Genomic DNA, 10,198 nt, shown 5'->3' with positions numbered 1-10,198 from the left:
TTTATTGTCCTTCGTTGATAGGCCTGTGCAGTTGGGCAAACGTCACCTAAGACGCTTTTCCCCTTCCTTTCTCTTGTCAACGCTCTGATCTAAAATCAAGATAATCCATCATTGTGGCACATAATGCAAAAAAAAGATATTAAACTCACTCTGAGAAAATGTATTCCCAGGGACTGAAATGAGAATAAAATGCTGCTTAAGCATTTAGTGAAGGTTAAAAAAGGAAAAGACTGAAGGTGACGCACCTTGAAACCTGACAATCATAATAAGTATTCAGTCATGTTTTGATGAATGGATTTTAACTGTATTAAAATGCATATTTTATTTACTGAAACTGGTGAAAAGGGTGAATTAATTTGTCCTAAAAGATGACATGTGCGGTAAAGAATGACTTACAAATCATTATTCTAATAATACAGAAGAAAGTTCATCTTATTACAGTATAAAAATCAGTCAGATAGAAAGATAGATAGATAGATAGATAGATGGATAGATTGATAGATAGATTGATTGATAGATTGATAGATAGAAAGATAGATAGATAGATAGATAGGTAGGTAGGTAGGATAGATAGATAGAGGTAGGTAGGTAGATAGATAGATAGATGGATAGATAGATATATTGATAGGTAGGTAGGTAGATAGATAGATAGATAGATATAGGTAGGTAGGTAGGTAGGTAGGTAGGTAGGTAGGTAGGTAGGTAGGTAGGTAGGTAGGTATATATATATATATATATATATATATATATATATATATATATATATATATATATATATATATAGATAGATAGATAGATAGATAGATAGAGGTAGGTAGGTAGATTGTAGATAGATAGATAGAGGTAGGTAGGTAGGTAGGTAGATAGATAGATAGATGGATGGATAGATAGATAGAGGTAGGTAGATGGATAGATAGATAGATGGATAGATAGATTGATAGATAGATAGATAGATAGATAGACAACTGTGAAAACCTATTTCTATTGCTCATCCCAGAGGCTCAGATATCTCCATGCCAACCAGCAGGTGTCCTGTGTGCCCATGAGCAAGACACAGGTCAACACAAAGAGACACAAAGAAAAAAAGTATCCATTTCCAACAACAGTGTGATGGTTGCTGTTGTTGTTGTTGCTCAGCTGGATGTTGACTCTTGTTAGGAACTTTAATAGACCTTTTTTATTTAGTTAATTAATCATATTGATTTAAAATTAAAATAAAGTTTGAGTATTTTGACATGTGGTGATTTCTTTGTGTTGTGTATCTTTGTAAACTGAATATTTAAGTGTTACGATGTGTGTAGGAAGCAGGACCCAAATGCAGATTCAAGTGACAAAAATAACTCCTTTATTTCAAGGCTAAACGATTTAATCACTAAGCCACCAGGGTGGGTGGAGGGGGTCAGGAGGACGGGACTGAGCTGACCGCCCAGGGGCACAGCAGAGGACCAGGAAGGGATCTCGGTCGGACGGCCCCCGGGCAAGGCAGAAGCCGAGAAGGGGGACTCGGGCGGACGTCCCGGGGGCAAGACAGAGTCCAAGGTGGGGGTTATGGAGGGGCGAAGGCCACCGCGGGCAAACTCAGGGGGCCGAGCATGAGGGCGAGGACTGCGGCCGGAAAAGTCAGGGGGCCGAGCATGAGGGCGAGGGCCCCGGCCGGGAAAGTCAGGGGGCCGGGTTCGAGGGCGAAGGCCGTGGCCCTCAGGGGGCCGGGCTCGAGGGCGAAGACCAGACAGCTCCAGAGGCCGAGCAGAGCCCGATGTCGGCCGAACAGGAACCGGAGCCGGTGGGATAGGCCTCGGCAGGATCCCCCTCGGCAGGATCCCCCACGGAAGAGGACCAGGAGTTGGCAGCACCCCCAGCGAGACAGAGGATGGCGGGGCTTCCAGCGGAACTGGACAAGGGGTTGGCAGTACCCCCGGCAGGACAGGTGATGGCGGGGCCTCCAACTGGACTGGACATAGAGCTGGCAGGACCCCCGGCAGAAGAGTAGTCTGCGGAACCTCCAACGGCTCAGGACATGGGGTTGGCAGGACCCCCGGCAGAAGAGTAGTCTGCGGGACCTCCAACGGCACATGAGTAGGGACTTGAGTGGGAACTCGAGAGAGGGCTTGAGAGGGAACTCGAGAGGAAACTTGAGAGTTGACTTGAGAGGTGACTTGAAAGGGATCTCGAGAGGCAACTTGAACGGAGACTCGAGAGGTGACTTGAGAGGGAACTTGAGAGGTGACTTGAGAGGAATTTTGAGAGGGAACTCGAGAGGTGACTCGAGAGGGAACTCGAGAGATGACTTGAGAGGAAACTGGAGAGGGGACTCGAGAGGGAACTGGAGAGGGGACTCGAGAAGAAACTGGAGAGGGGACTCGAGAGGGAACTTGAGATGGGACTAGAGTTGGGACTAGAGAAGGGACTAGAGAAGGGACTAGAGAAGGGACTAGAGGAGGGACTAGAGGAGGGACTAGGGATGGGACTAGAGTTGGTACCTGAGAAGTGACTAGAGGTGGGACTGGAGAAGGGACTAGAGAAGGGACTAGAGAAGTGACCTGAGGAGGGACTAGGGAAGGGACTAGAGGGGGAACTCGAGAAGAGACTAGAGAGGGGACCAGAGAAGGGACAAGAGATGGGACTATGGCAGCTGGGGCCAGAGCTGGCTCTGGAACCATGGCCGCTGGGGCCAGAACTGGGTCTGGAACCATGGCCGCTGGGGCCAGAACTTAGTTTGGAACCATGGCTGCTGGGGCCAGAACTGGGGCCGGAACCATGGCTACTAGGGCCAGAACTGGGTCCGGAACCATGGCTGCTGGGGCCAGAACCATGGCTGCTGGGGCCGGAACCAGGACCGGAAACATGGCCGCTGGGGCCAGAACTGGGTCTGGGGCCGGAACTGGTTCTGGAACCATGGCTGCTGAGGCCAGTACTGGAGTCGGAACTGGAGCCGGAATTGAAGCCAGAATCATGGCTGTAAGGTCCGGCTCTGAAGCCGGAAACATGGCTGTAAGGTCCGGTTCTGGAGCAGGAAACATGGCTGTAAGGTCCAGTTCTGGAGCCGGAAACAAGGCTGATGGGCCAGCTCTGGAGCCGAATCCATGGCTGCCGGGACCGGTTCTGGAGCAAGAACCATGGCTGCTGGGGCCAGAACTGGGTCTGTAACCATGGCCCTTTGGGCTCGTGCTGCTAACCTGGCCTTGCGACTCCTTCTTTTAGGAGCCGTTTGGAGGCTCCGTGGACCTCCAAAAGCCAGACGAGTACCAGCGAATGGCTCCTGGACTGTAGCAAACACTGGGTGAGAAGCAGGGGCTGACGCCAAACGGACCACACCGATGCGTGTGGTATCAAAAAGGGAATTGGGAGACCTGGGTCTATCAGGATCGGGGAAACAAATCGTGAGGTAATCCAAAAGCCAGGCAGGTAAGAATTTAACCAAATCTTGACTCTTCATCGTAAGGTGGAATGCATCTGCCAGAGCAGCATCTCGCTGCTGAACAGTGTTGGGACTAACGCGTTACAAGTAACGCGTTACTGTAACGCCGTTATTTTAGCAGTAACTAGTACTCTAACGCATTACTTTTTAAATTCAGTAACTCAGTTACCGTTACTAGATGGTGCGTTACTCCGTTACTGCGTTAGTTTTTTTATATAGTCAACAGCCAGGCGAACAGAGATGAGAACTGTACTTAAGTACAGTACTTGAGTAAATGTACTTTGATACTTCCTGTGTCACATGCGGAGACGGGCTGTGGGCGTGTTTGTGTTCTTTACTAACAAGACTATCATGGCGGCGGCGGAGCTCAAGTCTAGTTTCTCCACCTGGAGATATTCTCACTATTTCACTTTTGTCGAGCACAAAGAAAAGAACGTTTTAGTTAAATGTAAGTTGTGTCTTGGCGGGTCAAAGATCCTATCTACTGCCCAAACCAGTAATTCAAATCTCTTAAAACATCGGCAAAAACAACATGCTGGGACGAAGTTAGTAGCTAAGACCACAGAGACTCAGCCGACGCCACTCCACCTCCACCTAAGCAACAGCGGCTGGATTTTAACCAAGGGACTGCTATCCAGGGAAAAGTCGATAAAGCCATTGCACGGTATGTTGTAGAACACATGCAGGCTATTGCTACAGTGGAGTCACCCGCTTTCAGGGAGCTAGTTAGCATGATAGCATGTCCGGGCGGCACACGGCATATGGGACGGAAAACTTTTTCCAACTACCTGGAGAAAAAATATACAAAAATGGAAAGCCAGCTAATATCGATGCAATCCAGATTGCATATAATGCATGTCAAGTTGATCAACAGATTGTATTATTCTCCAATGCAATAACAGTACTGAAAGGAAGGCTATAAGGGCATTAATGGGAGCCCTTTTTTCAAGTAACGAAAACGTTACTTTTGGGTGTAAGTAACTAGTAAAGTAACTGAGTTACTTTTGACATGAAGTAACTAGTAATGGTAACTAGTTACTGGTTTTCAGTAACTAGCACAACACTGCTGCTGAACCCTGACCGCTCCTATCCATCGATGAGCGCAGTTAGTCAAATAGAAGGTATCCAATAGTTCCTGCTCAAAAGGATCTGCTGGGCCCATATCTCTGGTCGGTTCGTTCTGTTACGATGTGTGTAGGAAGCAGGACCCAAATGCAGATTCAAGTGACAAAAATAACTCCTTTATTTCAAGGCTAAACGATTTAACAAAGACTGAACAGAACACTCACCGCAGACCAAGTCATTACACAAGATGAACCGACAAAGACAGACAGAAAAACCAGAACTTAGGGTGCGTTCACACCTGCCTTGTATAGTCCGGTTGAATCGAACCCTGGTGCGTTTAGCCGCTTGGTGCGGTTCATTTGGGTCATGCAGGCCTCGCTCAGCCTCGCTCGGTTTGGTTAGGCCTTATTAGGCCCGGCTCACTTTAATGCTGCGCTTCCATTACAGTTTAGGAACTGGGGTAGTTACTATAGTAACGCAGTGTAGGCGGAGCCGTGACGTCATCTTCAATGAGAGCCCCAGAAAAACAACACAGCCATTAGCTCTTCGCACTCAGAGCTCACAGCTCTTCATATCTGTTCAGAAACTAGACAAAAGTTAAACAAGTACAAACCACAGACTGCCTGTGTCATGCATAGACTGTATATATAAATGGACGTAGTGTCACGTCACCCATAGGATTCTGCAGAGTTGCCGTGAAGCCCTTAGTAGGCGGAGTCGGCCACTAACGGCTCGACTGTGACGTCAGAGTCGAATCCCGCCTGCTCCAAATAAGGGCAAAGAGGCGGAGCCGAGGCGGGACCTGCTGCCTCCGAACTGGAAGTAAACAGAGCTAGCTCAGGCTAAGAAGCTAAGCTAACATGAAATACATGCATACCAAGTTACTGCTAACAGTGTAGTTCCCCTATATAAACGTTACATTCATAATCAAATGAGACAATCTGCAAGAGAATTAGCTATATTTTGTTATTCTTAATGCTTGTCATTCACACGTTGAGAAAAGACGGACTCCACCGCCCGGACCTAACGGAGCCGCAGTGGGCTAGCTCCGGGACGCCGGCTGGAGCTAGCCCCCTGCGGCTCCGTTAGCTCCGGCGGCCACCACTGGGATAATTGGGTCCCCTATTAACATTTGCTCCCGTTTAGCATTATGGGCGTCATAGCCATAGACTATACAAGTCTTACCCAAGGCTGAATCATAAACTAAAATGTATATGTATGCATAAAGGGTTACGTCCTTAGCTGGCTAATAAGTAACAAGCTAAGCTACCAAGCACAAACACCTGCGAACGGGGTTAACATGTATAATATTATCATTTTAGACTTCTTGGAAGTTCTGTTAGTACATTCAAGCGCACAGCACGACATTGTAATTGTCTGGTATTTGTAACAATATTCCCTAAAAGGCACAATCACCACGAACACGGCTAAAGCTAAAGGGTCAAGCAGTACTATGACTAACTAACGTTGTAGCCTCTATGGTTGTAGCCTAGCAGAGTGGACAAGTTGCTGTTAGCTGACAGTGAGGCATGTCGGTGTCCATCAATGTGACCACGCCCTCATTTATGCAAAAACTTTAAGACCTAATATAAATAAAAGGGTCGTGTTAGAAAACAATTCAGTCACAGATTCATAATCATGAAGGTGGAATCTAACTATATCGATAATAATATTTATTGCATCCATGGATAGAAACATGTTTTTTGTTGCTGTAAAATTGGGCATTTTAACATGGGGGTCTATGGAAATTGCTCCTTTCTGCAGCCAGTTCCTAGCGGCCCATGTATGAACTGCAGTGTGTGGCACTTCCGTATTGGCGTCCCGGCTGTTCTCCAGAGTTTGCTGCTTGGTGTCATGGTGAATACAGTCGCTGGTTTATTTATGTCTGTAGGCCGTTGTTGTGAGTGTGGACGGTCGGAGCATATATAACGTTAGCTTAGCCAAGCTCCATTTAGAAAACACGCATTTTAAAAGGGTTTTTCGCCTGCCGTCTGTCTGCAGACTTGTCAAAGCCTTAATTCATGGTTTTTACTAACCGGTATCAGTATGTTGTTACTTCGGCATCATTTTGAAACGTATATTACAATTAAATCACGGTCAAATATGTTCATCTTGTTGTAGCCCCCTTGCCAGCGATTCTCTATCTAGTTTAGCATACTCAGCCTGGTTGTTCCTGGCCCTAGAACCACGATTTTATGGGGCCAGAAAAACTGTGAATTAGGACCCGCTAGCCGGTACTAGGCTAAGTGGAAACGCAACCAAAAACGGGCCCCGCACGGCTCGGCACGCTTAAAGCGAGCTACCCGCTGCAGTGGAAACGCGCCATTAGGTGCATAATACACACAAGACTAATCATACAAACAAGACACAGGTGAGGAGGGAGGAGAAAACACAGGGACACCAGGTGAACACAATCGGGTAAATTAGACACACCAGGGAAACTAACGACAGGGAACCACAGACTGATCTAAACCAGACAAAACACAACGCAGACAGAAAACCAAAGACAGATCTAGACAAGACACAACGCAGACAGAAAACCAAAGACAGATCTAGACAAGACAAAACACAACACAGACAGATCGTGACATTAAGGATGGTTTGCTCGTGCAAATGAACACATATGAAGACCTCACATCTGTCTCTGGGATTAGCTTTTATTATTGCATTATTATGTCACTATGTTTGACATTTAATAGACAATTAATTGAAGAAATATGCGGCTGTTTTATTTATAATTAAAATAAAGGTTAGTTTCAGCCCTTGAGTGAAGTATATGTTATATACATACACATATACCTTTATTTCAAATACCAATTTTTATGATTTCTGTGTTTTGGAGGTTTTAGTAGTGGAAACATCCAATAAAAATAGAATAAAATACATTTATTTATGACAGAAAAGCCATGAAAAATACTCTGATGTTCTATAAATGAGCTGCAAAGATCCATATTGTTTTTATCTTCATTTGAACGATAACTGTTATGCTTTGTCCATGTTATTCTCGAGAGAGAGCATGTAACATTTAAACCCACAAATGGTTTAAACATGCACACAAATTCAAATGTGTCAGTATGTAAATCTCAAAGTCGTCATTAATGTGTTTGCTCGTGGCTCCCAGAAAATAAGGTGATCTGTGATTATTCATATCATTCAGAGGAGTGATTAAATATTCCTTATACCCTCAGAGCAGCGAAACAAATGAACCACGGCCTCGTTCTAACACGAGCTGACAGATCTTTTAAATAATGTTTATTTATCATTGTTAACATTTACCAGCCTGTGTTTGGTCCCTCTGGTGCCCCCCCCCCCCCGAAGCCTCTCCTCAGCTGGCATTTCCTTTTTCACTTTTTAAAACTTTGCAGAACTTCAGATTGTGTTTATCCACTTGTCTCCTCTTCAATGAACAAGAAAGAGAAAGGTACCTGACTTCTATTTACTGCTCTCTTTTTATTTCTAATTGAGTGCAATACTTTGTTTTGCACTCACAAAAACATTTCCCAATTTGGGATTAATAAAGTATATATCTTATCTTACTTTCCATATACTTTATTATTTTACTCCACTACATTTCAAATAGCTTATTTGGCACATTTCACAGATGTAGTTACTAGCTACTATGCAAAATGAATACAACATTTGAAATCAACTAATTTATTATCATATTTTATTTCATTTAATTTCATTAATTTGTTCCACTCATGGTACATAATTCATACATCGCCTGTACAGAAGTAGTGTGAGAAGGGAGACGAAACGCTTACAGGTTAAAAAACACATTATTATTATTATTATTATTATTATTATTATTATTATTATAGGTTAAGTAGTAGTGATACAATACTGTATAAAGTCATTTAAATAAACCCTACCTTTACCAACTGCAACATTTAAGTGATGAACACATTAATGCATCAATAATTGTAATGTGTTCATTTAAAATATATGGTGCTTGAATGGGCCATTGTGCACAATTTTACTTTTAAAGTAGATTTTGATGCTAAAACTTCTGTACTTTTACTTAAAGTGGACCTATTATGCTATATTGGAAAAATATCAGTCTCATGGCATTTCGTGTTCACCAACACGATTTTTAATCTATTGATTCGTGTTCACCAACACGATTTCCCCCTTTTTTTCGTGTTGCACAGCACGATTTTAAAAGCAATGTATTTCTACCTATGATTTCTACTGGTAATGTGTTTTGTGCCTGCAGCACGTCTTTTTCTCCGGTCGGGTCGTGGAAGACCGGAAGCTGTGTGGTTCATAAAAACATGTTCTTACTCAATATCAAGCCACAATTATTGCTTTTATTTTAAATCGTATAATTTCGGACTTTTGTTGCCGTCTGTGAGGAAAATAAATGGGGCTCAGAGCCTCAGAATACTGAAATCTGTATTTTTTAAATCTTTTTTTCCTTCTAATTTGTTATTCTTTTCAAATTAACACACAATTATCCTTGCTTTTATTTATTGGTTTAATTCCATAATCTCGGGCTTTTTTGGCGTCCGTCAGGAACTGAATTTCAAAATAAAAATAACCGGAAACAGACATTTCGAGCATCATTGCGATTGTCAACATTTCTGAGTTTAGGATGGCCGAAGACACTACACTACACAAAATCCCCAGCTATCGTTTAGGACTACAGTCCCTGTGATTAATCTTCAAACTCTGGGATTGGATGTTGGAGTGGCAGTGCGCCAAGGTTACACCGAGCGTCAAACAGCTGTTTGAAATGGAACAAAACCACGCCAGACTATCCAAAACTGGAATCGAACGCCCCCCCAGAACTACACATACTGGCTATTGTGTTTCGCAAAATGTTCTATGGGACGTCTCTACTGAACGTTTTCGTTTTTCCCACAATTAGAAGTTGCCAGTATTAAACACATTGGTGTTATCAAATGTAAAACATATCATTAATAAATGGGTGAAAATCGCTTGTGTCCATAATGCGCAGCATTAATATATACCCACATGACAGCTCATTGATACTTTGTAATTCTACTCCACTACAATTCAGAGGTTAACCTGGTATTTTTACTCCACTGCATTTATTTGAGTTACTTTGCAGATTCTGATTAATTATGTGAAATATAAACATCCCTTAAATCAGACTTTAGTTACACCTGAGTACAATTCAGGGAAGGTGATTGTCAAGTGCCAACAATCAGGAGAGATATTTGATAGTTGGTGCTTGAGAAGACTAAACATGTATCTGCAATTGACATGAATGGAAACGAGTAATAAAGTATATTCATTACTCGTTATTCTCTACTAATAGTTAATTAAAGACTGTATATTATGGCTATTTTGCACATCCCTTTCAAGATTTGAAGATTTTCAAAGGTTTATTGACATATCATATACACAACTACGGTGTAGTTATGCAATGAATGAAACAATTGGGTCACAGGTTCCTCAACAGTGCATTACAAGACATCTATCAATATGTGTGTACCTCCACCATTAAACTGTCATGTTCTGCACATTTCTTATTCTATCTACATAAGAGTATAATTCATGTGTATAATATCAGTTAAAATAAGTGCTTCAACATAGTTAACATTGCAGGAAAGCAATATATTAGATGTTAAGTACTTTGTCAGGCTTAATATTTATCTGTAGATAGATAACCCCAAAGTTGTTTTCTTATTTAAAAGAAGACCTTAATCTGTTATTTAATGTTTAAATAAAGGTTAATTTGTTTTTCTC

The sequence above is a fragment of the Gymnodraco acuticeps genome, unplaced genomic scaffold (genome assembly GCF_902827175.1).
Source record: "Gymnodraco acuticeps unplaced genomic scaffold, fGymAcu1.1, whole genome shotgun sequence".
Lineage (NCBI taxonomy): Eukaryota > Metazoa > Chordata > Actinopteri > Perciformes > Bathydraconidae > Gymnodraco > Gymnodraco acuticeps.
The sequence above is the reverse complement of the archived record's forward strand: the minus strand, read 5'-3'. Positions refer to the sequence as shown.